Source organism: Sapajus apella, unplaced genomic scaffold (genome assembly GCF_009761245.1).
Source record: "Sapajus apella isolate SASKATOON/1434 unplaced genomic scaffold, GSC_monkey_1.0 scaffold89, whole genome shotgun sequence".
Lineage (NCBI taxonomy): Eukaryota > Metazoa > Chordata > Mammalia > Primates > Cebidae > Sapajus > Sapajus apella.
This window is the reverse complement of record NW_022437029.1, coordinates 1-27,727: the sequence shown is the minus strand read 5'-3', so window position 1 is coordinate 27,727 and position 27,727 is coordinate 1. Positions and strand designations below refer to the sequence as shown.

The 27,727-nt window shown below is 46.5% G+C and overlaps 1 long non-coding RNA gene across 2 annotated transcripts; it reads left to right on the top strand.

Moving 5' to 3' along the window:
- Nucleotides 1-2,263: 2,263 nt before the first annotated feature.
- Nucleotides 2,264-26,881, top strand: LOC116534709. 2 transcript variants are annotated; one of them, XR_004261841.1, is made up of 3 exons: nt 2,264-2,569; nt 19,730-19,807; nt 26,690-26,881. It is a non-coding gene; the product is annotated as an uncharacterized LOC116534709 (long non-coding RNA). The 2 variants fall into 2 exon arrangements; XR_004261840.1 differs by lacking the exon at nt 2,264-2,569 and adding an exon at nt 18,002-18,156.
- Nucleotides 26,882-27,727: the final 846 nt, after the last annotated feature.

Sequence of the window (27,727 nt, the reverse complement as noted above, 5' to 3'; positions counted from 1 at the left end):
CCCCCTCCTGTGGACCTGGTGGATTTCCAGGAGGCCCTGTGGGTGTGAGGCCAATAGCCCGGAGGACAGAGGCAGACAAGGCAGCTGTGGACACTGCAGGCTTCAGGGCTGGGACTCCCCTAGGCTGGTGGGAGCTGGATGGAAGCCTTGGTTTTCAGGGTACCCCAGACTTGACAGTCTACCAAACAGAGCCCAGTCCCCACAGTTACCCTGCAGTGATTCCCAAATACTTGGAGTGTCCAGTGTCCAGTTAGTTACAATAGAAATAATCATCTCAAGGGCCACAGGGGTGTAGTGTGTATAGGGAGCCATGTGCAGATAACACTTTCCAGCTCTCCTTGTCTTCTCATCCACAAATGCTGTCTCCAGCTTTTTCCAGAAGGTGCTGTAGGGTGAGGTTTATAAGAATAGCCTGTCTCTAGATCTGCCCAGGAGCAGTTCTTATACATGGGAATCATCTGGGGTGGGCCAGTGCAGAGCAGCAGAGCTGTGTTCAGATCCTGGCTTAGTTGCTGCGTGACCTCAGAGAAGTTACTCAGCTTCTCTGATTCTTATGTTGTCATCTGTAAAATGAGATTCCTGCTGCACCTCACTCACAGGGTCCTGCAGAGAGTTACGCTGAGATGCCTGTCACAGAGGCAGTGTCCACCTGTGGGGCCTGGGTTTGCTGTCAGCCTTGGGCAGGATGGGTGACGAGGTGGGACCTGGGCGTGTAGGCGTGGCTCAGAAGGTCTGTCCTGGCCTCAGGGACTAGGAAGATCCTGGCTAGGCTCAGGTGCAGGGAAGGGTCTGGGATGAGGCAGGGGCTAATGGGGCCTGGGGCTGCCTCTGAGACCCCGTTTTTGGGCTGCAGCACCCACCAGAGCTGCCACCTCTTCTCTCTGTTATTCACCAGTAATTACCCTAAATGCTACATCTGTTGTCATGACAACATCTTATCCATCCTTAGATAAAAGCCCTGTTTGCAGGGGAGTCAGGCTGTCTCCAGCTCCCCAAGCTCCATCACTGTCCCTCACAGCCCCCGCTGGGGTTCCCTAGCTGGTCTTCCTCCCTCCCATTTGAGTCTTTTAGAGAGGTCACTCCTGTGTTTCTAAATTTCTTCTCTATCTCCCTTTGTGTCCCTGGGTCTCTCTCCACCCTCTTTTGCTCACTTTCTCCTCTCTCCTTCTTCCTGGACCCTCTCTCCATTTCCCTTGGTCCCTTCTCGCTCTCTTTCCTTCTGCCCACACCCCTGCATGCAGTGGGGTTGCAGGAAGGTGGCTGGTGGGGACAGGAGGGGCCTGTTGCCTTGGATGTGTCTGCTCTGCAGGAGCCTCAGGAAGCCCCTCAGGCTCTCCAGCCTGGGGCGAGGTGAGCCCAGGGTGAGCATGCTGCCCCAGGCCCCATGCCTACGAGCCTCCAGCCTCTGTGGTGTGTGTGGCCAGGAAGGCTTAACTTCTCCTGCAGAAGCATGGCCAAGGAAGCTGCCCTTCCCCCACCCTGCCCTGCCTTCAGCTCCAGTCTCTGGGGCTCCAGCTCTCCCACTGTCCTGAATGGGGCCTTGCACACTTGTCCAGTGCTGACTTCTGCTCAGCCCCATCCTAAGGGCACCCACACAGAGGCTGTGCAATGGCTTCAGGAGGGGTCATAATTCCATTTTACAGCCCAGGAAATTAGGGACCAGAAAGGTCAAGCAACTGGCTCAATGCCACACAGCTGGTCAGTAGAGGAGGAGGCATGTGAAATTCCACTCCAAACAATGCTCTTAACTAGGATGCTGGATGGATGACTTCTTCTTCTCCCCCTCCCCCTCCTTTTCTCCCCCTCCTCCTCCCCTTCCTCGTCTTCCTCCTCCTCCTCCTCCTTTTTCCTTAGTATGTGTTGGGCACTGCATTTAAGAACACTGGGAACTCATCTAGCTTCACAGCAACCCTACAAGGTTGGAGTCATAAATATCTATTTTACCAGTGAGGAAATCAGGGCACAGAGAGATTAAGTAACTTTCTCAGGTCACACTGTAGTTAGGGCTGTGTTGGGATTTGAACCCAGGTCTTTCTGCCTCCAGAGCCTGGGCTTTTAGTCCTGAGTGCTATGCAGAGGGGATGGCAGCAGAGAGGGGACTGCATCTGCGGGATAAGGACATGAGCTTTACACACACCCAAGTCCCTCCTTCTCCTCGATTCCTGTCAAGTCCCCTGTGGTCCCAGCCAGAGGCATTTTTGGGAATCAGAGAAGGAAGCTACGTGGCACAGTGTCCTCTTTGCTGCATTCTATGTAAGGGGGAAGCAAGTTCCAGGTCACTGGGAGAGGCCCACGGATCCTATAGCAGCATGAGCCTCTGGGGTAACTGCAGCACCCCTGGAACCCAGAGGCCCCTGTCACTGGACCTCACACCCAGGGTCTTGGGAGGCAGGCGGACTCACATGTGGCTGGGATGCCTGGACTGAGATGCGGGGCTGTGGGCATCTCTCCCAGCCTGGGCCGGGCTGGAGAAGCCACAGCCCTTCCTGCCCCACCGCTCCTGTCCCTGGAGAGCAGCCTGGCCTTGGAACGCACTGTCCCGGAGCACGGCTGTCAGGATGATAGAGAGGTGGGTTATTTTTAACAGCCAGGATTCGTCGACAGAAGGCTCTTCTAGGCCAGGGTAAAGGATATCAGGGAGGTGGGGACCATAAACTCCAGGTCCTCTCACCCTCTCCCTACTCTCCCTTCTCCATCCTCCTTGCTCCTGAGAGCCCTGAGGGCTTGGTGGCAGTCCCTGAGGTTGATGGAATCTTTAGGCTGAAGATGGCTGCCACCTAGCTATCAACCCAGAGGGAGGGCCTGGCAGTGGTGGTGGCCTCAGAAGTGAGCCCTGTCCTTTGTGTGGACACTGCAGGTCTGGGGGCTAATCAGGAAACGGAAGTGCTGGCTCCTGTGGGCCTGCTCTGCCCAGCAGCTGCTAATCCTGGACCCCCTGTCCTGTGGGGCCTTTCTGCTTTCTCTGAGGGAAGTAGCTCGTTCTCCAAGTTCCCCAGGCTCTTTTCAATTTGAGCCAGGACCCATTGGATCCTGGGCGGAGTGTGGCCCTGCCAGGGCCCTAATTTCTTCAGACACCTCAGAGCTGGCTCCTGCTGGTCTTATGACACTGTTCCTTCCCCACTCTGCTGAGGAGGGGTGGAAATGCCTTATCCACCCTCATCTGGTCCCATAATGACCCTCTCCACCCTCCTGTGCCCTACTGGGAAAGATCCTTTTAGGACTTTCAAAGGATGCACGGTCACCTTCTCCAGAGCATCTTTATGAGAACAGCCTGTTGCTGGGAGGGAGCCCTGGGCTGGAAGGCAGGCACGAGGCTTCTGTCCAGTCTGCTGCCCCCACACTGTGGGGTGGTCCCTCCTCCTCTCTGGGCCTGGGTCTTGCCATCAAGCCCAAGGTGGTGGGGCAGGAAAGAGCCCAGGACCTCTTTTTGCTTGGTGTCCACACTGGGTCTGCTCCTGGGGTTCAGGCCTGACCAGCCAGGTTTGGGGGCTAGGGGATGCTTGCTGCTGATGTGCCAGTTTTACAGGGCCCCCCCATTTCTGACTGAGACCTCTACAAACCCCTCTCTACCTGCACTCAGAGGAAGCTTTACAAATGATTATCCTGATCAGACCACGAAGAGCACAGACTTTACGGTACAGCTCGGAGACAGTTTACAGATGCATACAGCACCCTGAGCAAGGGGAAGCGTGGTTTCTTCACCCCAGCAAGTCCCCTGTGCCCCTTCTCAGTTGATACCACCCAGAAAGAGCACTGTTCTGATTTCTACCACATGGATTAATTTTTCCTGTTCTAGAACTTTCACATAAATGTAATCGAAACAGTCTCTGCGTCTGGCTTCTTTCGCTTAGTATAACATAGAAGAGTCACCCGGGTTGTTTCAGTATTAGTTCATTCTTTTTCATTGCTGAATAATATTCCAGTGTATGGATGTATCACTGTTTATCCATTCCCTGCTGATGAACATTAGGTTGTTTCCAGTTTGGGGCAACTGTAAGTAAAGCCAATAGGAATGTTCATGCACATGTCTTTTGGTTTACAGAAGCATTCATTTCTTTTGGGTAAGTATCTAGAAGTGGAGTGACTAGGTCATACAATAAGCAAATAGTTAGCTTTAGTGAATACTCAATCTTCCAAAGTGAGTCTACCAATGAACACTTCCACTGCCAGTGTTTGAGAGTTCCGGTTGCTCCACACCCTCGTCAGCATTTGGTGTTATTGGTCTTCTTGCTTTTAGTCATTCTGGTGAGTGTGTAGTATCTCCTTGTGTGTATCTTTTTGGAAAAGAAGGGAGTATTTTCTTGCCCCAGTTTTCTTAGTTGCAGTCAAATACACATAACAAAATTTACCATCTTAACTGTCTTTAAGTGCACAGTTCAGTGATATTAAGTGCACTCACAATTTGGGCACTCATCGCCTCCATCCATCCCGAGGAATCTTTTCATCATGTAAAACTACATCGCTGTCCCCATTATACAATAACTCCCATTTCCCCTCCCCCAAGTCCCTGGGAGCCTACCATTCCACTCCCTGTCTCTGTGACTGTGACTACTGTAGATACCTCATGTAAGTAGAATCAAGCAGTATTTATCTTTTGATGACTGGCTTCTTTCATCTAGCATAATGTCTTTGGGTTTCATCCATGTTCTAGACTATGTCAGAATTTCCTTACTTTTTTAATGCCTGATCATCTTCCATGGTGTACAAACCACATTTGGTTCATCCATTCATCTGTACATGGACAATTGAGTTGCTTTTACCTTTTGGCTGTTGTGAATCCTGATTCTATGAACATGGGTATACAAATATTTCTTCAAGATCTTGCTTTTTGCTGGGTGTGGTGGCTCATGCCTGTAATCCCAGCAGTTTGGTAGGCTGAGGAGGGTGGATCATTTGAGGTCAGGAGTTCAAGACCAGCCTGGCCAACTAAAAATACAAAAATTATCTAGGCATAGTGGAGGGAGCCTGTAATCCCGTCTACTTGGGAGGCTGAGGCAGGAGAATCACTTGAACCTGGGAGGCAGAGGTTGCATTGACCCGAGATCATGTCACTGCACTCTAGCCTGGGCAATAGAATGAGACATTGTCTCAAAAAAAAAGGAACTGCAATGCTGTTTTTCCCAGTGGTTGCACTATTTCACATTTCCGCCAACAGAACAAAAGGGTTTCAGTCTCTCCACATCCTCACCAATACTTGTTATTTTATTTTATTTTATTTTATTTTTTTATTTTTTAATAATTGCTATCTTAATGGGTTTTATTTTGCATTTTCCTGGTGACTAATGATGTTGAACATATTTTCACGTGCTTATTGGCTGTTTGGCTATCCTCCCTGATAAAGTGCCTGTTCAAGCCTTTAACCCATTAAAAAATTGTTTTCTTTGGTCTTTTTCTTACTGGCTTATACAAATTCTTTATGCAGTCTGAATATTAGTAGTTTGTCATATATATTTTTTTAAGACAGGGTCTCACTCTGTTGCCCAGGCTGGAGTGCAGTGGTGCTATCATGGCTCACTGCAGCCTCTGCCTCCTGGGCTCAAGGGATCCTCCTGCTTCAGCCTCCCAAGTAGCTGGGACTACAGGTTTGCATCACCACTGCTGGCTAACCTTTGTATTTTTTGTAGAGATGGGGTTTCACCATGTCTCCCAGGCTGGTCTTGAGCTCTGGGCTCAAGCAATCTACCCCCCGGCACTCGGCCTCCTGAAGTAGAAAATGTATTTTTTAATTGAGGTAAAATTACCAATACATGAAATAAACTATTAAAAATGTATAATTCAGTGGCATTTAGTACGTCCACAATGTTGTACAATCATCACCTGTATCTCAATCCAGAATATTTTCATCACCCTAAAAGAAAACCTCATTCCCATTAAACCATCACTTCTTATTTCTCCCTTTTAACAGCTCCTGGCAACCATTAATCTACTTTCTGTCTCTAAGGATTTACCTAGTCTGCATATTTCATACATATGAAATGGTATGATCTGTGGCCTTTTGTGTCTGGCTTTTTTCACTTAGCATATTTTCCCCAGGTTCATCCACGTTGCAGCAGGTATCTGTACTTCATTCCTTTTGATTGTGGAATGTAGATAGACTACATTTTGTTTATCTGTTTAGCCGGTGAGGGACATTTGGCTTACAGCCAACTTAGGCTATGATGAACAGGACTGTTAAGAACATTAGTGTCCTTGTTTTCAGATCTCTTGGGTGTGTACCTAGGAATGGAAATTCTGGGTCCTATGAGAATTCTTCTTCTTTTTTTTTTTTTTTTTTGAGACGAGTTTAGCTCTGTTGCCCAAGCTGGAGTGCAGTGGCGCAATCTTGGCTCACTGCAACCTCTGCTCCCTGGGTTCAAGTAATTCTCTTGTCTCAGGCTCCTGAGTAGCTGGGATTACAGGCATCTGATACCACACCCAGCTAATTTTTGAATTTTTAGTAGAGACGGGGTTTTACCATGTTGGCCAGGCTGGTCTTGAATTCCTGACCTCGTGATCCACTTGCTTTGGCCTCCCAAAGTGCTGGGATTACAGGCGTGAGCCACTGCGCCTGGCCCCTACAATAATTCTATGTTGAGTTTTTTAGGAACTGCCAAACTGTTTTTCAAAGTGGCCACACCATTTTACACTCCTAACAGCAATATATGAGGGTTTCAATTTCTCCACATCTGTAATATCACTTTTAATTGTTTGCTTTAAAAAATTCTGATCATTCTAGTGAGTGTGAAGTAGTATCTCACTGTGATTTTAATCTGCATTTCCTTAATGAACAGTGATGTTAAATATCTTTTCATGTGCTGTTTGGCCATTCACATATTGTCTTTGGAGAAATGTCTATTCAAATCCTTTACCCAGTTTTTTAGTTGGGTTCTTTGTCTTTTTGTTATTGAGTTATAAGAATTCTTTATATATTCTGGATGCTAGATCCTTATCAGGTGTGTAAGTATTTGATTTTCAAATCTCCCATTCTGTAGGTTGTCTTTTCACTTTCTTGATGGTATTCTTTGAGGAACAAGTTTTTAATTTTGATTAATTCTAATTTATCTATTTTTTCTTTTGTTGTTTTTTTGGTGTAATAGCTGAGAATTCATCACCAAATCCAAGGTCATGAATATTTACCCCTATGTTTTCTTCCAAGGATTTTATAGTTTAAGCGCTTACTAAATGTAAGATATTTGATCCATTCTGAGTTAATTTTTGTAGATGGTGTGAGGTTGGGGTTCATTTTCATTATTTAGCATGCAGATATCCAGTTTTCCCAGCACCATTTATCAAAAAGACTATTCTTTTTTCATTGAAGGTTTAGACCACTCTTGTTGAATATCAATGGACTATAGACACATTTGGTTTATTTCTGGACTCTCAATTGTACTCCACTAGGCTATGTGTCTATATGCTAATACCACATTGTTTGGATTGTATATTTTTTTTCTTCTAAAGAAGCCAGGCATGTCTTTTTTGCACTTGCCGTTCCCTTTGACTGGAATGTTCTTTCCTTCAGTCTCATGAGGCTCCTTTCTATCACTGAGATTTTCTGGAAATGTCTCCTTAGAGAGGCCTCCCATTGTCACTCTCCACCACATGACCTTTTAATTTTCATTTTTGATGAATTCTAATTTATCTATTTTTTCTTTTTCCCATAATTCTAATCGTGTTTGAATTCATATACCCTCTGAGAGCAGAGTCTTCTGTCCTAGTTACTGGGTGTAAGAGTCCTGCACGTAACAGGCACTTAAATATCATCGAATGAACAGTCACTGTTCCTGAGCCTGGAACACACTTCTCCACCTTCCGCATGGTACCAGCCAAAGACCCCCTCCTCCCTGCGACCTTCCCATTCTCTCTAGGTTGGCAGTGCTGTTGGCCCCTCACCTCTGTCATGGTGAAGATTGGGCAAGTTGTCCTCCTGCATTTGATTGGAAGCTCCCGAAGGGCAGGACCCCAATTCTGCATCCCCACCTCTAGCCCATATGATGCAGCTCATACAAAATGGGCCCTTGCCATGGACAGCCTCTGATCCTGACCCTGGTCTGATTATGGAGTGAAGGGTGGAGGGGTAAAAGCAAATTTGAGTGAGGGACTTAACTAAAGTATTGTGGCCACTTAAGCCAAGAGACAAAGTTAATGATTATTTCATAGCCTTTAGCCACAGCATTAGGGAATATTATTCTCGGGCCAGAAATGTGGAAGTGGAGGATCTGGAGTGAAGACCAAAACAAAGAGTTCAGTTTTCCAGAAGCTGACTTAAAGGCTATGGCACAGTGGATGGATGAAACACCCCAAGGTGGCTGGGACTCTGGCAAGTCATAGTGGGAGCTCCTGGTTGCTAAGTGCCAGTGTGGTGTGAACTGTACAGCATGGGATCCTCAGAACCACCCTGCAAGTTCGGCTGCACTACCCCATTTGCACAAGAGGAAACTGAATCCCCGAGAGGCAAAGCCACTTTCCCAGGGGCACACAGCCCTTAAATGAGGGACAGGACATGCAGACCCAGGCCTCAGATTCCAAAGGGTCCTTCTCCTCCCCTGTGCGACCCCTAGCAAGGCTAATGCTACAGGAGTTATTCCTGCCAGGGGTCTGCCCCAGACTTCTGCCCACAGGATGGCACCCTGGCAGTGAGAGAAGTGGGGCAAGGCCCAAATATGGAATAGGTGAAGCCACAGCTTTGGGCACCTGCAGAAGGTGTTTGTGAAATAATTAGAATATCAACAATTTTCACTTAGGTACTGGCTTGGGGCTGATATCTCATTAGGTTACGTGGCTGAGTATAGATCCTTAAGTAGGATCCTAAGTACCGTGAGTCAGTTTCCTTAGCCTTTCCCTCCTCCCCTGTCTTCTTCTAAGCCTGTCCCAGCTGCCACCTTCCCCAGGCTGCCACAGAGTACCTCTAAGACTGACCTGCAGGTGAGCCTCCCAGCTGCCAGCTTCCCTCTTGCCCTTTGGGGATCCTTTCTGGCTGCTTTTGTCAGTAAAAGCGGGCATTGGTTTCCCACCATTCCTGGGTCACCAGGGAGGGAGAGTGTATATGTGAGGCACAGTTATAATGTCCTTGGCTCCAGGGACCCTGTGGTGGGAGGGGAGGGTGGGGCCCTTGTGGGTCTGAAGATAGAGAGGCGGGGCTTGTGCAGGAGGGAAGTGGTAACAATTCCCGAGGGACACACCTGTGAGTTCATGGACTGACTGTACCCGCTGTTACTGTGTGACCTCAGGCAAGCTCCCTCCCCTCTCTGGGGAGCTGGCCATCCTCCATGCATTGGGGAGAGCACAGGGCTCACACCGTTCATGAGATGAGGTGGGGTAGTGCAAGCCAAGCCTGTGAACAGGCCTGTCCTGGGGGCCCACACTGGGTGGGGAGGTAGTTGTTGCTGGAGGCCTGTGATGGGAGGGAGGACGAGGACAGGGAGGAGCCAGCAGTGGCCATCAGGGTTGGGCAATGGGGAAATCCCACAGGGGCCCCACCCATCTCTTTTTGCAAAGCCTGGAAGGGCCTGGAGGGGACAGAGGAGGCAGCATTGAGTAGGAATGGGTGCTAGGAGGTTTACAGGAGCCAGCATGTACCTGCATACCAGGTGTTCCCATACACCAGGAAATGCCTCTCCACTCCAGCTAAGGAAGCCAAGATCCAGGGCCCGACTCCCTGCCTGCTTCACCAAGCTTCCCCCTGGGGAGGGCACCTCCTCACCACACGGCTCCTTTCACACTGCCCTGTGCACCCACCACATGGCCCCAGGAGACGGGGTGTAGAGTCAGGGACCAGCTCTTGCCTCCCACCCTCTCGAATGGCCCTGCCGAGGTCTGCCTTTGGTCTTCTGCTCAAGCCCCTGCCCTAACGATGCTGCTGGAAGATGGTTTCCCTGAAGGGTACATTCGGTCTGGGTGACTGGCTCCTGCCTGGGCCTGAGTGATGTCCCGGCGCCTGCAATGAACCAAATGTGGTTATCGGTCCCTCTGCCCCTGCTGGCTCCCAGACACTGGCAATAGAATTACAGCCTTACGTCCGCCTTCCTGCTGCCTCTCACAGTCAGGGCAACCTTCCCCTCAGCTGCACTCTGGGGTGGGGCTGGGTGTCCTGCCTGTTGCCCCTGTCGGGAAGGCATCACCAAGGCTTGGATGGCCAGGATTTCATGATGGGCTGGGAAGGAGGATGAGTGCTGGATCAGGGGTCCAGAGACTCAGCCTGTAGTCCCCAAGGGCTCTGGGCTGCTCACACGACCTGCAGCCCTGCTCACCTCACTTCTAGCCTCCCTGATGCTCTCTCCTCAACAGTATTATCTCTCTGCAACCCAGGCTTGCCCAGGGCACTTCCCTTTTGAAAGCCTGTCAGTGGCTCCTGGCAGCCCTCAGGACAAAGTCCTGGCGCCACCCCAGTTACTTGCCATTCCCCAGGGTGCCCAGTTCCTCCCTGATGCGTGGGAGGCAGTAGCCCCTGGCTAAGGACACAGGCCCAGGATTAGCTGCTCAGGGATGAGCTGTCCAGAGGCCCCTGACATCCTTGGTGTCCCACTCTTCCTGGTGTCTCCCTCTTCCTGACCACCCTGAGACCACATTTCCCAGCCCCCTTGATCAGGCATGAATAGAGCCAATGGAAAGGGGGCAGAAGAGAGACGCACGCCACATCCACCTGGCCCATAAAAGCCTCCCAAGTAGGATTCTCCATCAGTTTCCCTTTTGTTGCAAGTGTGAAGGCCACAAGTTAAAGATGGTAGCACTAGAGAACAAATAGAGCCTGGGTCCCTGAGTTACCACTTGGATTCACCCTAGACTGTGACATAAGCAAGGAATCAACTTTCGCTCAGCTGCAGAAATTTGGGATTCTTTGTTCTAGCAGTTCACTTACCCTGACTTACAAAAATCTTAGGAGTAAATGTGAGCAAGTGGTGTAACATGAGATCAGTTTTCTCATCCGTGAAATGAGATAATGATATGTACGTTGTAGAATGATGGGAAAGATGGACCTCCAGGCACCTGGCCCTTAGTAAGCCCTCAGTACTCAAAGCTATTTGCAATTTCTAGGCCTTTTCTTCCTAGCCAGCTCCATTCCGGGCCTCTTTCTAGGCTCACTACTCTAGGAGGCCTTTCTGAGCCCCCAGATTCCACGATCCTGCGCCTGGGGACCTGCAGCCTGGGGACGCAGCTGGAGGACTTTCCCTGCAGCACCATTCTCAGTTGTCTATCTGTCTGTCTCTCCCTGGACTGGGTCCCACTGGCAGCCAGTGCAAAGCCTGAGACAAAACAGGGCCCATAAGTGGCTTTTTCATTTGCTAGCGAGGCTGGAGCTGCCTGTCTCAGGCCGGGACTGGTGCTGTGAGGTGGACTGAGGCCCTGAATGTGAAACTACATTGGAAAATGGAAAAGACTCTCCCAGACTCTCACAAGCGGGTTCCCTGGCCCAGAGCACACCCCAGCCCCTGCTCTGCCACAGCCCTCCTCTCAGGTGCCCCTTCTGCTGCAGTTCCCTTTTCTGCCTGTTTTTCTGTCTTGGAGACTCAAAGTCAGCAGTTGTCAAGGCAAATGGCACCAAGCAGGACTCAGATGAGGCCTGGAATCCGGACCAGGGCCCATCGCCATTCACCTGCTGTGCGGCAGCCCCTGCTAGCTGCCGGCCAGATGTCTGGCCAGAGGCTGCCAGACAGCAAGGGACTCTTGCAGCCAGTGCTGGACACAAGCCAGCCTGGGGGCGGTGCGGACAGCAGCCCTGCTTGGTTTTCCCTCCTGCTCCCCCTCTACTCTCTTTCCGTTCTCCCAGGTGTAGGGTGTCAGGAGTGTGTGGGTTCCCTCCTTTGTCCCTGTGCAGTGTGGAGTGGGAGTGAGACACCTGAAGGCTTGTAGGGGGCCACCCAGAGAAGGCAAGGGGCAGAGGAAGGAAGGGAGGTGGCACCTGGCTCAGGTGCAGAAAGCTTGCACCCCTAGGCCCAGGGTTCCGACTCAGCTGTGACCTGGGCCTGTAAAAAGACTGGAGGGGAGCTGGGCATGGGACCAAGCCTGGCATAGCTCGGGAAGAGGACCCAGCCAGCCGCTCAAGGCCACTGCCAGTGCCCAGATAAGTCTGGGAAGAGGAATCCCGGCCTGGACCATGAGGCCACATTTCCCTCCCACATTCCCTCCTCGCTCCCTCGAAGATGCTCTGGATCACAGGTAGTGCCGGCGTGGAGGGACAAGGATGGATTACAGTCACAAACAACCGTCTTTGTCCATGAGACGTTTGCAGTTTGGAATGGGGCAGTGATTCCCTATAGAGGGAGCCCCTGTTCCTCTTGGGGAGTTCTAATCCATGTTGGCCCCATTCCAGCTGGGTGAGGATGCTCTACAGGGTGTACTGGCAGGACTCCCCGCCGGAGCTCACTGGGGTCCATGGCAGCTGCCCTAGGGCAGCTCTGCCCATCGGGCCTCATCAGAGGCAGCCTGAGGAATGGCTTCCTTGCTCCAAGTCCACCTGCCCCTCAGGCTGGTGCAGCCTACCTACAGCCAGCTTGTACACGCAGATCATACATCGGGGACCCAATTCCAGCCTGCAGGTGGACAGACACCATGAAGGCGACAGTGATGGGCTTCTGAGTAGAAGAGGATGACATGCACACAGTCCCGCCACTGCCACCTGCCCACCAGCTCCAGGCTGTCCCGGCCACAGGGTTTCATGTCCCGCCTTCAGCAAACCTCACAGCAGCAGCACTTCCCCGCATCACCAGTGTTTGCAGACCCTGCTTAGAACAGCACAGCTGCAGCTTCTCATTTATGTAACTCTTCTCTTGTTGTCGGAAACTGAGGTAGCTTCTGGTTTTTCACCATTACAGAAAAAGCTGTGCAGAACGTTTTTTGAGCACAGAGCTTTGTCCTTCATGAGGACGGCTCCTCAGTCTAGATTTCCAGAACTGGGGCTGCCGGCTCAAAGAGCCCAAAGGCCCTCAGAAATGATCAGAGATAAGACTGAGGTCAGAGAGGGGTGGAGATCTGGCTGAGGTAACCCAGCAGGCCTGTGGTGCTGCTGGGCTCTGGCCCCGAGACTGGTGATCCTTCCTCTCCTTGAAGCTTTGCGGACTGAAAAAGAGGGCAGAGCTGCCAATGCCTCTCCAAAGAGGATTTTTAAATAAACATCTTTATTCAGATACAATCCACGTACCATGTAATCATCCACTTAAAGCACATACTTCAATGGCTTTTAGTATATTCACAGAGTGTGCAATCATCACCACAATCAATATGAACCCATTTCCATCACTTAAACAAGTAAACAAACCCCATACTCTTTAGCCACCACCTGCCCCCTGCCTCCACTGCACCCTCGTCCCAGCCCTGGACAATCACAAATCTTCATTCTGCCTCTGCAGAGCGATTTACTCTGGACATTTCTTAAAAATGGAAAGAGACCATATGTGGGCTTTTGTGACTGATTCCTTTCACAGAGCAGAATGTTTTCCAGCTCTGTCCATGCCAGAGCACACAACACTACTTCATTCTGTTTTATTGCTGAACAATATACTGTGGCAGGCATTTATTTTATCTGTCCACTCATCAGCTGAGGGACATTTGGGTTATTTCCACTTTGGGGCTATTATGAATGATGCTGCTATAAATATTTGTATACCAGTTTCAGTGGGGACGTGTGTTTTCATTACTTTTGGGTATAAACCTAGAAATGGAAGTGCTGACTCCTGTGGGAACTCTATGTTTAACATTTTGAGGAGCTGCCAGACTGTTTTTCAAAGTGGCTGCACCATTTTATATTTCCACCAGTGGCATGTGATGGTTCTAATTTCTCCACATCTTCAACAACACTTGTTATTGTCTTTTATTTTTTATTATTAGAGATGGGGTCTTGCTATGTTGGCTGGATGGACTTGAACTCCTAGGCTCAAGAGATCCTCTTGCCTCAGTCTCCCAAGTAGCTGAGATTACAGGCACACACCATAGTGCCTGGCTTGTTTATTGTAGCTATTCTAGCGGGTGTGAAGTTGTACCTCATTGTGGTTTCGATTTGCATTTCCCTGATAACTAATTATGTCTAACATCTTTTTGTGTGCTTGCTGACCATTTGTATATCTTCTTTGGAGAAATGTCTTTTCAGATACTTTGCCCATTTTTAAACTGAACCGTTTGTCTTTTTATTATTGAGTTGTAAGTGTTCTTTATATATTCTATATATGAGTCCCTTATCAGATGTACGATTTGCAAATATTCTATCGCATACAGTAGGTTACTCTTCGCTTTCTTTGAAGCACAAAAGTTTTAATTTTGAAGTCCAATTCATCTTTTTTTTGGTTGTTTGTGCTTTTAATGCCATAGTTAAGAAACCATTGCTTAATCTAATATCATGAAAATTTATGTTTATGCTTTCTTGTAAGAGTTCTATAGTTTTAGCTCTTACATTTAAATCTGTGATTCATTTTGAGTTTTGTATATGGCGAGAGGCAGGAAACCAAATTCATTCTTTTGCATGTGCATATCCAGTGGCCCCATGCCATTTCTTCAGAAGACTAGTCTTCCCTTCATTGAACTGTCTTGGCACTTTTGCTGAAAATTAATTTGACCATAAATACGAGAGTTGGTTTCTGGATTCTCAGTTCTGTTCTGCTGACTGGAATGTATATCCTTATGTCAGTGCCACAGTCTTAATCAATGCAAGTTAGCAGTACATTTTGAAATTGTATATCCTCCAACTTTGATTTTCTTCAATATTGTTTTGGCTACTCTGGGTTCCTTAGATTTTGTATAAATTTTGTGATCAGCTTGTCAATGTTTTGGAAGAAGCTGCATGGAATTTTGTTAGGGATTGCATTAAATCTGTAGATCAATTTGGGAACATTTTTCATCTTCGTAATATTAAGTCTTCTAATTGATGAACACAGGATATCTTTTCATTATTTAGATCTTGAATTTCTTTCAACAGTGTTTTGTAGTTGTCAGGGTTTGAGTTTTTCACTTTTCTTATGACATTTATTACTAAGTATTTCATTATCTGATGCTGTTTGTAAATAAGATTGTTCTCTAAATTTCACTTTTGGGCATTGCAAGAGCACAGCTCTCCGAAGAGATTCCAGTACCTCATCCTCTCCTGGCAGATGGTCTGCCTGCTCTGCCCTGAGCCACCCTGGGTTCCTGCAGCATCACCCTCTGCGGCCGGGATTTGGTTACAGGCCTATGTGTCCACCAGACTGTGGCTCCTCAAAGGCCTTATCCCAGCATAGGGCCGAGTGCGTGGGCAGACTGAGCTGGGAAATGACCAGTGAATGAGTCAATGAGTGAATGAGTGAACAGATTGACCACAGGATCTGAGCTCACACTGGGTTCTGCGTGCCCTGAGGCAATGGCTCTGGAGCTTGGGCCTGGGGCTCTGCAGCTTGTCCCAGGCCTGATCTTGCACTTTCCCTCAGGCGACTTTTGCCTGTGTCCCCCACCTACTTGCAGGGGCAGTGTCCAGGCACTCCCCTGCAGCCATGGAAGGCATGGATCGCTGGAAGTGGAGCTGGGTGAGGGCAAAGGGGAGAGGGCCCAGCTTCCCAGCAGCCCGGCACCTGGACCTCGCGTCCCTCCGTCCTCGGGCTCTGGCCCTCGGGCTTCCCCGTGAACTGTCCTTGGTCCCTCCTGCCTCCCTGCCTCCCTGATGCCTCACTCCTCATCTCAAGCAGATCTGTCCTCTTTTATCCAGGCAGGCAAACAGAGCCCTTCCCTTTCCTCTGCTCCGTTGTCCATCCTAACAGAGAGGCACATGGCTGTGTGTGCCCTGTTTGCGACATCAGCTGCCCCCGCTGCCCACAGTGACCTCCAATCTCCAAACTCCAGGGACCCTCAGCAGCCCCACAGAAACACTGCCCCTTCTGCCTCCAGGAGCCTCTCTTCGCTCGGCATCCCTGCCTTTTTCTTTGGCCTCCCCATTACATCTTTGTCTCTCCCACCTTCTGCCCCTTGCATGATGGGTTCTCAGGGTCTCTTTTTGGTTGCTTTTCCACCTCCACTTGATTCTCTCCAAGGGCAGTCAGACCCTCTTCTGGGGCCTCTGTGATCACGACCACCATCCCCACCCGTCAGTCCCAGCCCTCCCTCTGCACCAGGCCTGCATTGCTGGCGGTCAGCAACATCTCCTGTCTGAGAAAGCACCTGGCTCTGCTCTCTTTCTGGCTGCTCAGGGGTGAAACGTAGCCTCATACCAAAAGGAGAGTCTGGGTTGCCCAGCCTAGCTGGGGGCCTGGCACTGTTCCCCAGGGCTCTTCTGCCTTTGCAGCCTCAGCACTTGCGCCTCCTCTTCTCACATCTAGACACCCCTAAATAGACTCAGGGCCACTCCCTGGTGGCATCAGCTTCCCCTGTGCTGGGCCTGAGCACGCACAGTTGCCTGTGACTGGAAGCTTCTCCCCTTTCTCCTCCACTCCACACGTCCACTGTCTACACCCCACCTATACCCTAAGGCCCACCTCAGTCCCTCATTCTCCATGAAGCCCCTGCGGACCGCACCTCTGGGCTCGTACTCCTTCTTGCCTCCTCCAGCCTGGCTGCCGCTGGCTGGTGGCAGGCAGTGGCAAACCAGAGGGGCTCCTCAGGGCAGGCCACTCTGGTCACTGCTCTGCCTTCAGGCCTCCCTTAGGGTTTACTGAATTAGCTAAAGCAGTGCAGGTGGCCTCAGCTGCCAGGGAGGGAGGCCCTGGGCCTGGAGGAGGTGCCCACTCTCCAAGACTGCTGGGAGGGACCTTCTGGCCAGAGGCTGCCCCCACCACTTTTCAGGCTCATACCATGGTCTGTTCACTTGTTCATTAATTAGTTTGGACATGGTGGGACGCCCCCTGGCACATTCAGGCTGGTGGAAAGGGCGCCACTGGGACAGTGCAAAGCATTAGGCTTGCTGAGAGGATCTATCAAACACAGCTGGAGGGCGCCCAGGGTGGTCTACAAAACCCACAGCATGGGACAAAGACAGACACACAGACATACATGGTGAGAACCCTCACAAGCAAGAAGTAAGGGCGGGACAATGGGATGGAACCCAGGGGGTGCCCTGCACTCTCAGGAGAGATGGCTGCTTGAGGGTGGCTACGGGGAATCCGGTCAGGGACGTGATGTGTGATTCATGTGTTCAAGCCAGAGCTGGACTCAGAAACAGCACAGACAACCCAGGGCGGAGGGCATTTCTCCCTTAGCCTGTGGCTGGGACTTGGTGAGCAACATCCCAACAGCACCTGCACCTGCTGCAGCATTCCTGGGTTTTGGGGCACCTTCCAGTATTGGAGCACCTTCCTGTCCTGGGGTCTAGATATGATGGCCATGAGCCCCAAATCCCATGGCTCCTGGGAGTGGGGCCCTCCTGAGGCCTTTGAGACTGCTGGGATAGAACTCATGGTCATCCATTCTTCCCAGTTTTGGCCACTAGACAGTTTTGAGGATGCATGTGTGTTCAAGGACATCCATGGAAATAAAGAGGAAGAGAAAATGAACATAAATCATGCGAGTGGCCCCTCATGGGGCATGCAGTTCAGTGTGGGTGGTGACAGGCATGCGCCTAACTCAGGCACTAAGGAAGAAAGAGGCACAGAGTGGGGAATGGCTCTGAGGCTGGAGAGGGAGGGTAAGCCTCTTTCCCTAGGGTCCTGGAGGGATTGGGGGTAGCAGGAGCTCAGATGGGGCAGCAGTGTCCAGGGGTCAGGATTTGAACGTGCATGCTAACTATGCACGCCTGGGGCAGGGCAGGGCCCTGGAGGGCTTGGCAGATGTGGCCTTCTGCATGCTTCTCTGCTGAGGTCGGGGCACGAGGCTAAGCCAGCCAGAATTCTTGGGCCACCTCTGGCTGAGCACAGAAGGCGGCTGTCCCCAGAAGGCGGCTGTCCCCAGTGGAGGGGCGGGGGCCTTGGCTCTTGGAAGCAGGTCAGGGGATGTGGCTGCTTAGAAATGTGCGGACGTGAGCAGCTCTGCGGTCCTTGGCCTCTGGCTGGCCAGCCCAGGCGCCAAGCCTGATTTCCCCTCCTCCCCACACTGCCAGCCTGGAGGCCAATGGCCAACCGGCCAGGCTCTGCCTTGGGCTGAGCTGGAACAGGGAGGAGCTGCAGAACAGAAAGGAGGGGCCGGCAGCCTCCATCTCATCTGCCTCCTAATTAAAGCAGCACTGCACAGTGCCTGCCAAATTCGAGTGTTGACCCCAGGATGTGGTGGCCCTGCCAAGACTATGGGAAGAGGCAGGTGGGCTTCCTGGCCACCTAAGGCAGCCTGAGAACTGCCCACAAGTGGGGTGGGAGGGAGGGCAGATGTGTAAGCTACACTGCGCTCCAAGAGACAGGAGATGTGAGTCCCTGTCCCTGCCTGTTCCTTATTGTGGTATGGCTGTGGGCAAGCAGCTTCCCTCCTCTCTAAGGAAGTTATGAGGTCAGTTACACTCCTGGGAGTGGAGAAGCTTCCTTTGTAAACTGTGAAGTGCTGCCAGAATGGGAGGTGGAGAGGAGAGCTGGCCTTCCAGGCAGCGATTCAATGACCTCAGCTGGCCAACCAAAGAGGTCCTGGGGGTTAGGCAGGTGTCCTGGCCCTCTCTCCATTTTGTCCCCTTGCAGACTAACTATGGGCTGGGGTGAGTATGAGTCCAAGACTGGACCCCGCCCTGACCAGGACACAGGCTTGGAGCCTTTGCATTTTGCAGGCTGAAAGGATGACCTTGAGAGAAGAGCTATTACAGCGGCAGGATGCAGATGATAGCTTTGTAGAGTGATCAGCAAGGAGTGAGCAGCCATCTTCTCCAAACCTCAGGCCCTGGAAGAAGTGTGGCGCTCCCAGGACTGCCTGCTCATGGCAAGGCCCCAATGTAAGGCCTCATGTGGGTCACAGGAGCTGCACAAGCCAACACTCTTACCTTTTGCCTGGAGAGGCCTGGAGTTGCAGGCCTGTCTGGGCCACCTGATTTACTCACAAGTGTGCTAGTTCAGCACCTCCTCCCCTGCAGGTAGGCCTCTTGCCCAGGATCACAGGAATGGTCAGTAACAGCCTGAGCCAGGACTCCAGGGCTTAGGGCCTGGGCAGCTGCTCAAGGAGGGGGGTTGTCTGCCTTGTGTTCCCTCCCAGAAAGCATGCTTGTATTTGGAACTCTGGTGTGCAGCCACCCAGCTGGCAGCTTGAGAGGGGCACCTGTTCATGAGAAGGACCATGGCATCTTCTGGCTTGCTCTGGTCTGGCCTCACCCTGTCATGCAGGGGACCCATCCACAGCCCTCTGTGAAGAAGAAATACAGGCTTTCTCAGACAAACAAAAATTGAGAGAATTTATTGTCGGTACATGTGCCTTGTAAGAAATATTGAAAGAAGCTCTTCAGAGAGAAAGAAAAACATATGTCAGAAACTTGGATCTATGTAAAGAAACAGAGAGCACTGAAGAAGGAATGAGTGAAGATAGAATAGAAACTTTTATTTTTCTTATATGTATTCATGTATGTATGTATATATCCACAGAAATATATATACTTAATTATGCTTATGTATAAGTAAAATGATTGACAGCAGTGATATAAGAGGCAGGAGGCAGGAATGAGGATTATTTTGTTATTATAAAATACTTTGTACAACCCATGAAGTAGTATATAGTATTTGAAAATGGACATGCATTAGTTGTAGATGCATATTGCAAATCTAGGGAAAACACTAAGACAAGTAAAAAAAATAAGAAAAAAAGTATTTTTTTTTTAAATAGAAGTTGTCTTAGTGCACTTGGGCTGCCATAACAAAATACCTCAGACTGCATAATTTATAAATAATAAAAATTTATTTTTCAGAGTTCTGGAGGCTGGGAAGTCCAAGATCAAGGCAATAGCACATTTGGTCTCTGTAAGGGCTCACTTTCTGTTTCCAAGGTAAGTACTTACTTGCTGTGTCCTTGCATGGTAGAAAAGATGAATAGTCCCCTCTCACCTATTTCATTAAAGCACAAATCCATTCATGAGAGTTCCACCATTATGACTTAATCACCCTCTAAGCACCTCACTTCTTATCATATTGGTGATTACATTTCAACATGTGAATTTTCAGGGAACATATTCAGACCACAGCAGAAATATGCTGACTATTTATTTTTTGGTCATATAAAATGTTCAATTAAAACCACAAAAGACAGAGAAAGAGTGGGAGACAAAATAGAGAAACAAATAACAAGGCAGCAAATAGAAAAACAGTAACAGATACGGTAGATATTACTCTATGTCAATAATCATTTTGAATGCTAATGGTCTAAATATACCAATTAAGACAGAGACTCTGCAAAGTAAAAGAAACCATCAGGGTAAACAGACATCCTAAAGAGTGAAATAAAATGTTTACAACTTATACATCTAATAAAAGTCTAATGTCTAGAATTTATAAGGAACTTAAACAAATCGGCAAGCAAAAAACAACCCCATTAAAAATGGGCAAAGGACATGAACAGATACTTCTCAAAAGACACCTGCACAGGCAACAAGCATAGGAAAAAATACTAAATATCAATAATCAAATCAAAACCACGATGAGATACCATCTTACACCAGTCAGAATGACTACTAATAAAAGGGAAAAATAACAGATGCTGGGGAGGCTGTGGAGAAAAGAGAATGCTTATACACTGCTGGTTAGAGCATAAATTAGTTTAGCCACTGTGGAAAACTGACTGGAGATTTATCAAAGAACTTAAAGCAGAACTACCATTCAACCCAGCAATTCCATTACTGGGTGTATACCTAAAGCGATAGAAATAATTCTACCACGAAGACACATGCAGATATATGTTCATTGCAGCACTATTCACAATAGCAAATATATGGAATCAGCCTAGATGCCCATCAATGATAGACTAGGTAAAAAAAAAATGTGGCACATATACACTATGGAATACCACAGAGTCATAAAATAGAATTCAGTCAATGTCCTTCACAGCAACATGGATAGAGCTGGAGGCCATCATCCTAAGCAAATTAACACAGGAACAGAGAACCAAATACTTCACGTTCTCACTTATCAGTGGGAGCTAAACATTGAGTACACATGGACACAAAGAAGGGAACAACAGACATCTGGGGCCTTAAGGGTGGAGGCTGGGAGGAGGGTGATTGAAAAGTGGGTATTCTGCTTATTACCTGGTGACAAAATGTCCTGTACACCAAACTCCCGTGATATGCAATTTACCCATGTAATAATAAACCTTCATATGTACCCCTTGAACCTATAATAAAAGGTGGAAAGAAAAAAATAAAAGAGATTGTCAGAGTAGATAAAACACAAACCAGACCCAACTATATGTAGTCCACAAGAAATCCATTCTAAATATCAAGATGCATCTAGATTAAAATTAAAGGGATAGAGAAACATATACCATACTAACACTTGGCAAAAACACCCCCATAATATCTATATTAATTTCAGACAGAACAGACTTGAAGGACAAGGAAAGTTACCACAGATAAAGAAGGACATTACATAAGGAAAAAGGAGTCAATTCTCCAAGAAGACATGACAATTCTGACCATATGCACCTAACAACAGAGCATAGAAATATGTGAGGGAAGAACTGACAGAACTGCAAGGAGAAACAGATGAATCCACTTCTAAAGTTGAAGACTTCAACACTCATTGATCAGGAATTGGCAGACTGAACAGGCAGAAAATCAGTAAGAACGTAGTCAAACTCAACATCATCAATCAACTGGATATAATGGACATCTATAGACTACTTCATCCAATAACAGAAAACTAAAGATTCTTCTCAAACTCACTTGGAACATTCACCAAGATACCACATTTTGGGTCATGAAACACGCCTTAACAAATTTAAAGAATATACATCATATACTGCCTGCTCTCAGACAGACAATAGAATTAAACTACAAATCAATAAAAGAAAGATAGCTGGAAACCATCAAAATACCTGGAGATTGAACAATACACTTCTAAGTAACATCTGGTGCAAAGAAGAAATGTAGAGAAATTAAACAATAGTTTGAACTAATGAAAAAGAACGTACAACTAATCAAAATATGTGGGATGTAGCAAAAGCAGTGATTAGAGGGAAATTTATAACATTGAATGAACTGAAGTTATTATTAGCCTCTACATTAAAAAAGAAGAAATATTGAAGATCAGCGATCTAAGTCTCCTCTTTAGGAAAGTAGAAAAAAGAGTAAATTAAATCCAAAGTAAACAGAAGAAAGTAAATAATAAAAATTAGAACAGATCTCAATGAAACTGAAAACAGGAAATCAGTAGAGAAAATCAGCAAAATAAAAAGTTGGTTATTTCAAGGTAGGTGAAACTCATAAGTCTCCAGCCAGGCTAAGAAAAAAGAGAGAAGGCACAAATTACTAATATGAAAAATGAAAGGGGTGACATCACTAATGTCCTTTTATGGATATTGAAAGGATCATAAATGAATATTATGAAAAACTCTATGGTCACAAATCTGATAACCTAGGTGAAATGGAACAAGTCCTTGAAATACGCATTCTGTCAAAACTCATTCAAGAAGAAATAGACAATCTGTGCTGGGACATGGTGGCTCATGCATGTAATCCCAGCACTTTGGGAGGCTGAGGTGCGAGAATATGTTGAGGCCAGGAATTTGAGACCAGCCTGGGCAACATAGTGAGACCCTGTCTCTACAAAACATAAAAAAGTTGATGGATGTGTTGGTGTGTGCCTGTTGTCCCGGTTACTTAGGAGGTAGAGGTGGGAGAATTGCTTGAGCACAGGATGTCAAGGCTGCAGTGAGCAGTGATGGCACCACTGTACTCCAGCATGGGTGACAGAGTGACACCCTGTCTCAGGAAAAACAAAAACAAACAAACAAAAACAACAACAAGACAATCTGAACAGGTCTATCTGTATTAAAGAAACCAAATCAATAATTAATAACCTTTTAAAACAGGAAGCATCAGGCCCAGATAGGTTCACTGGTGAATTCTACCAAATATTCAAGAAAGAAATTATATCAATATTCTACAGTTTCTTCCAGAAAATAGAAGCAGAGAGAATACTTCCTAACTTATCCTATGAGGCCAGCATTACCCTAACACTAAATCACACAAACCTATTACAAGAAAAGAAAACTATGGGACCAATATCTCTCATGAACATAGATGCAAAATTCTTCAACAAAATACAAGCAAGTAGAATCTAAGAACGTAAACAAAGAATTATACGCCAAGACCAAGAAGGATTTATCCCAGGTATGCAAGGCTAGTTTAATATTCAAAACTCATTTAGATATATAATTTATCACATCAACAGGCTAAAGAAGAAAAATCACATGATTATATCAATAGATGCAGAAACCACATTTGAAAAAATACAACACCCATGATAAAAAACTCTCAGTGGCCGCCTGTAATCCCAGCACTTTGGGAGGCTGAGGAGGACGGATCACGAGGTCAGGAGTTTGAGACCAGCCTGGCCAATATGGTGAAACCCCGTTACTACTAAAAATACAAAAATTAGCCAGGTGTGGTGGCACAAGCCTGTAGTCCCAGCTACTTGGGAGGCTGAGAAAGAAGAATCGCTTGAACCTGAGAGGCAGGGGTTTCGGTGAACTGAGATTGTGCCACTGCACTCCAGCCTGGGTGACAGAGCGAGACTCCATGTCAAAAAAAAAAACAAAACAAAAACACCTCTCAGTAAACTAGGACTAGAGGGGAACTTCCTCAGCTGAATAAAGAATATCTGCAAAAAACCTACAGCTAACATTATACTTAATGGTGAGAAACAGCTTTCTTGCTAAGATCAGGAGTGATGCAAGAATATCTCCTCACCACTCTTTTTCAACATTGTGCCAGAGTCTTAGCTAATGTGATAACACAAGAAAGAGAAATAAAAGGTATGCTAATTGGAAAGGAAGAAAAAATATACTCTCTGTTTGCAGGTGTCATGTTTATGTAGAAAATTTGAAAAGAATAAACAAAAAAAATTCTAGGCTAGGTGTGGTGGCTCATTCCTGTAATCCTAGCACTTTGGGATGCCAAGGTGGGTGGATCACTTGAGCCCAGGAATTCGGAGACCAGCCTGGGCAACATGACAAAACCTTGTATCTACTAAAAATACAAAAATTAGCTGGAAATTGTGATGCACTTGAGCCTGGGAGGTGGAGGTTGCAGTGAGCCTAGCTCACACCACTGCACTGTGGCCTAGGTTGCAGAGCAAGGCTCTGTCTCAAAATGAATAAATAAATAACTCAAAAATTAATAAGTAATTATACCAAGGTTTCAGGATACAAGGTTAATATACAAAAGTCAATCACTTTCTTAAGTATCTACAATAAACAAGTGGAGCTTGAAATTAAAACACAATACCAGGCTGGGCTTGGTGGCTCACCCGTGTAATCCCAACACTTTGGGAGGCCAAGGTGGGTGGATCACCTGAGGTCAGGAGTTCGAGACCAGCCTGACCAACACGATGAAACCCTGTCTCTACGAAAAATACAAATATTAGCCAGGTGTGGGGGCAGGCGCCTGTAATCCCAGCTACTTGGGAGGCTGAGGGAGGAGAATCACTTGAACCAGGGAGGTGGAGGTTATAGTGAGCCAAGACTGCACCATTGCACTCCAGCCTGGGCAATAAGAGCGGACCTCTGACTCAAAAAAACAAACAAACAAAAACAAAAACAAATACCCAAAACAGAAAAACCCACAATACCATTCAGCTGGTATCATACTGAATGGGGAACAACTTAAAGCCTTCCTTCTAAAAACAGAACACAACAAGAATGCCCACTTCACCATTGTTACTCAACATAGTACTGGAAGTCCTAGCTAGAGTAATCAAACAAGAGAAAGAAATAAAGGGCATCCAAATTGGAAAGGAAGAAGTCAAATTATCTTTGTCCACAGATGATATGATCTTTTTTTCCCCCATATCCAATTCCTGCAGAGATATGATCTTTTATTTGGAAAAACCTAAAGATTTCACAAAAATCGATTAGAACTGATAAGCAAATTCAGTAAAGTTTCAGGATACAAAATCAACATAGAAAAATCAGTAGTATTTCTATATTCCAACAGTAAACAATATGAAAAAGAAAGTAAAAGAGTTATCCCATTTACAATAGTCACAAATAAAATCAAATACCTAAGAATTAACTTAACCAAAGAAGTGAAAGATCACTGTAATGAAAATCAGAAAACACTGATAAAAGAAATTGAAGAAGATATCGAAAAAATGGAATGATATTTCAGGTTCATGGGTTATAAGAATCAATATTGTTAAAATGTTTACAATACTGAAAGCAATCTACAAATTCAATGCAATCCCCATCAAAATACCAGTGATGTTCTTCACATTTATAGAAAAAACAATCCTAAAATTTATATGGAACCCCAAAAAACCCAGTATATTCAAAGCTATCCTAAGCAAAAAGAACAGAACTGGAGGAATCACATTTCTTAACTTCAAATTATACTACAGAGCCATAGTAACCAAAACAGCATGGTACTGGCATAATAACAGACACATAGACCAGTGGAACAGAATAGAGAACCCGGAAACAAATCCACAGGAACTCATTGTTAACAAAGGTACCAAGAACATACACTGGGGAAAAGACAGTATCTTCAATATATGGTTGAGAAAAACAGATATTCATATGGAGAAGAGTGAAACCAGCTCCTAGACCTCTATCTCTTGCCATATATAAAATCAAATCAAAAGTGATTAAAGACTTAAATCTAAAACCTCAAACTATGAAGCTACTACAAGAAATCACCAGGGAAAATCTCCAGGACATTAGTCTGGGCAAACCTAGCTTCCTTCCTTCCCTCCTTCCTTCCTTCCTTCCTTCTTTCCTTCTTTCTTTCTCTCTTTATCCCTCCTTTCTTCCTTCTTTGCTTCTCTCTCTCTCTCTCTTTTGAGACAGAGACTTCCTCTGTTGCCCAGGCTGGAGTACAGTAATGCACTGTCTGCCCACTGCCACCTCCACCTCCCAGGTTCGGGTGATTCTCATGTCTCAGCCTCCCGAGCAGCTGGGATTACAGATGTGCCCCACCACACTCTCTAACTCCTGGCCTCAAGCAATCCACCTGCTTCAACATCCTAAAGTGCTGTATTACAGGTGTGACCCCCACCAAAGAATATTATTTAACACTAAAAAGAAAAGAATTCAGCACTAAATGACTTTAGTGTTAAAGTCTCTTTAGCACTAAAAAGAAAACACATGAGCTTTTAAGCCATGAAAAGACAAGAAGGAACCTTAAATGCCTATTATTCAACGAAAGAAGCCAATCTGAAAAGGCTACATACTCTATGATTACAGCTGTACAATCTTCTGGAAAAGAGAAAACTGTAGAGATAGTAAACAGTTCAGGGGCTGACAGAGGTTAGGGGGGAGGGAGAAATAAACAGAGGAATTTTTAGGGCAGTGAAACTACTCTGTGTGACACTGTAATGGTGGCTACATGTCATTATACTTCTGTCACACCACCAAGAGTGAACCTTAATGTTAAATATTGACTTTGGTTGATAATGATATGAACATGACTTAGTTGTAAGAAAAGTGCCACTCTGGTGGGCAATGTTGATAGTAGGGGAGGTTGTGTATGTGTGGGACAGGAGGTGTAGGGGAGCTCTCTGCACTTTCTGCTCAGTTTTGCTGTGAACCTAAAATGGCTCTAAAAAAATCTATTAATAAAGAAATAAACTAGAAAATGAATAACATCTATGAAAATAAACAAATGTAAGATCTAGATCTGAAAAATATAATCTAAAATGAAGTCTTCACTTAATAGGCTTGACAACAGATTGGACACAACCACAAGAAAGGGTCGGAAACTCAAAGGCAGGTCAAAGTAAGTTCTCCAAGTTGAAGCACAGAAAGAAACAAACAATGACAGACTGGAGGAAGGGTCAGCAAACTGTGGGCCCATGGACCAGCTATAACCTGCTGCCTGTTATTGTAAACAAAGTTTTATGGGAACCCAGACGTACCAGACATTGTTTATAGAATAGCCAAGTAGTTGTGACAGAGATGATATGGCATACAAAGCCTAAAATATTAAGTCTTGCCCTTTAGAGAAAAGTTTGTCAAACCCTTGTAATAGAGCATCAACATCTATGAAACAATATATTAAATGGGATGTTATATGTATAACTGGAGTCCCAGGAGGAGAGGGAAATGAGAATGGGGCTTCAATAAATATTTGAAGAGATAGTGACTGAACATGTCTTCACAAAACTCATGAAAGACGTCAATACACAGATTTAGGAATAAAAATAAACTTAAGGAGTATAAATACAAGAAAGACTATACCTAGAGATGTCATCATCAAGCTAGAAAACAAAGGTAAGGAGAAGATCTTAAAATTATCCAGAAAATAGAATTAGATTACATTGAGGGGAAACACAATAAGATTTGCAGCTGGCTTTTCACTAGAAACAAAGTCAGCAAAAATACAACTAAAGGACCACTTTAATGGGTATCAAGGAAAAAATTCTGTGAGCTTAGAAGTCTATTTCCAATAAAAATGTCATTCAAAAATAAAGGCTAAATTAAGACATTTTTAAACAAATGAAAGGAGACAAAATTAAGAGATTCATTGCTACACTATAAATAGTACTAAAGGAATTTCCAAGGCCAAAGGGAGAGAATCTAAGATAGAAGCCCAGACTACTCAAAAGAAATAGAAAGGACCAGGAATTACACAGAAAATATAAGAGCATATCTTTTGTTTTTTACTTTAAAAAACGCTTTTGGCCATTTAAAGCAAAAATAAGAGGCAAGTAGAAGTAAAATGTATAATAACACTAGTGCAAGAGGCAGAGAGGGA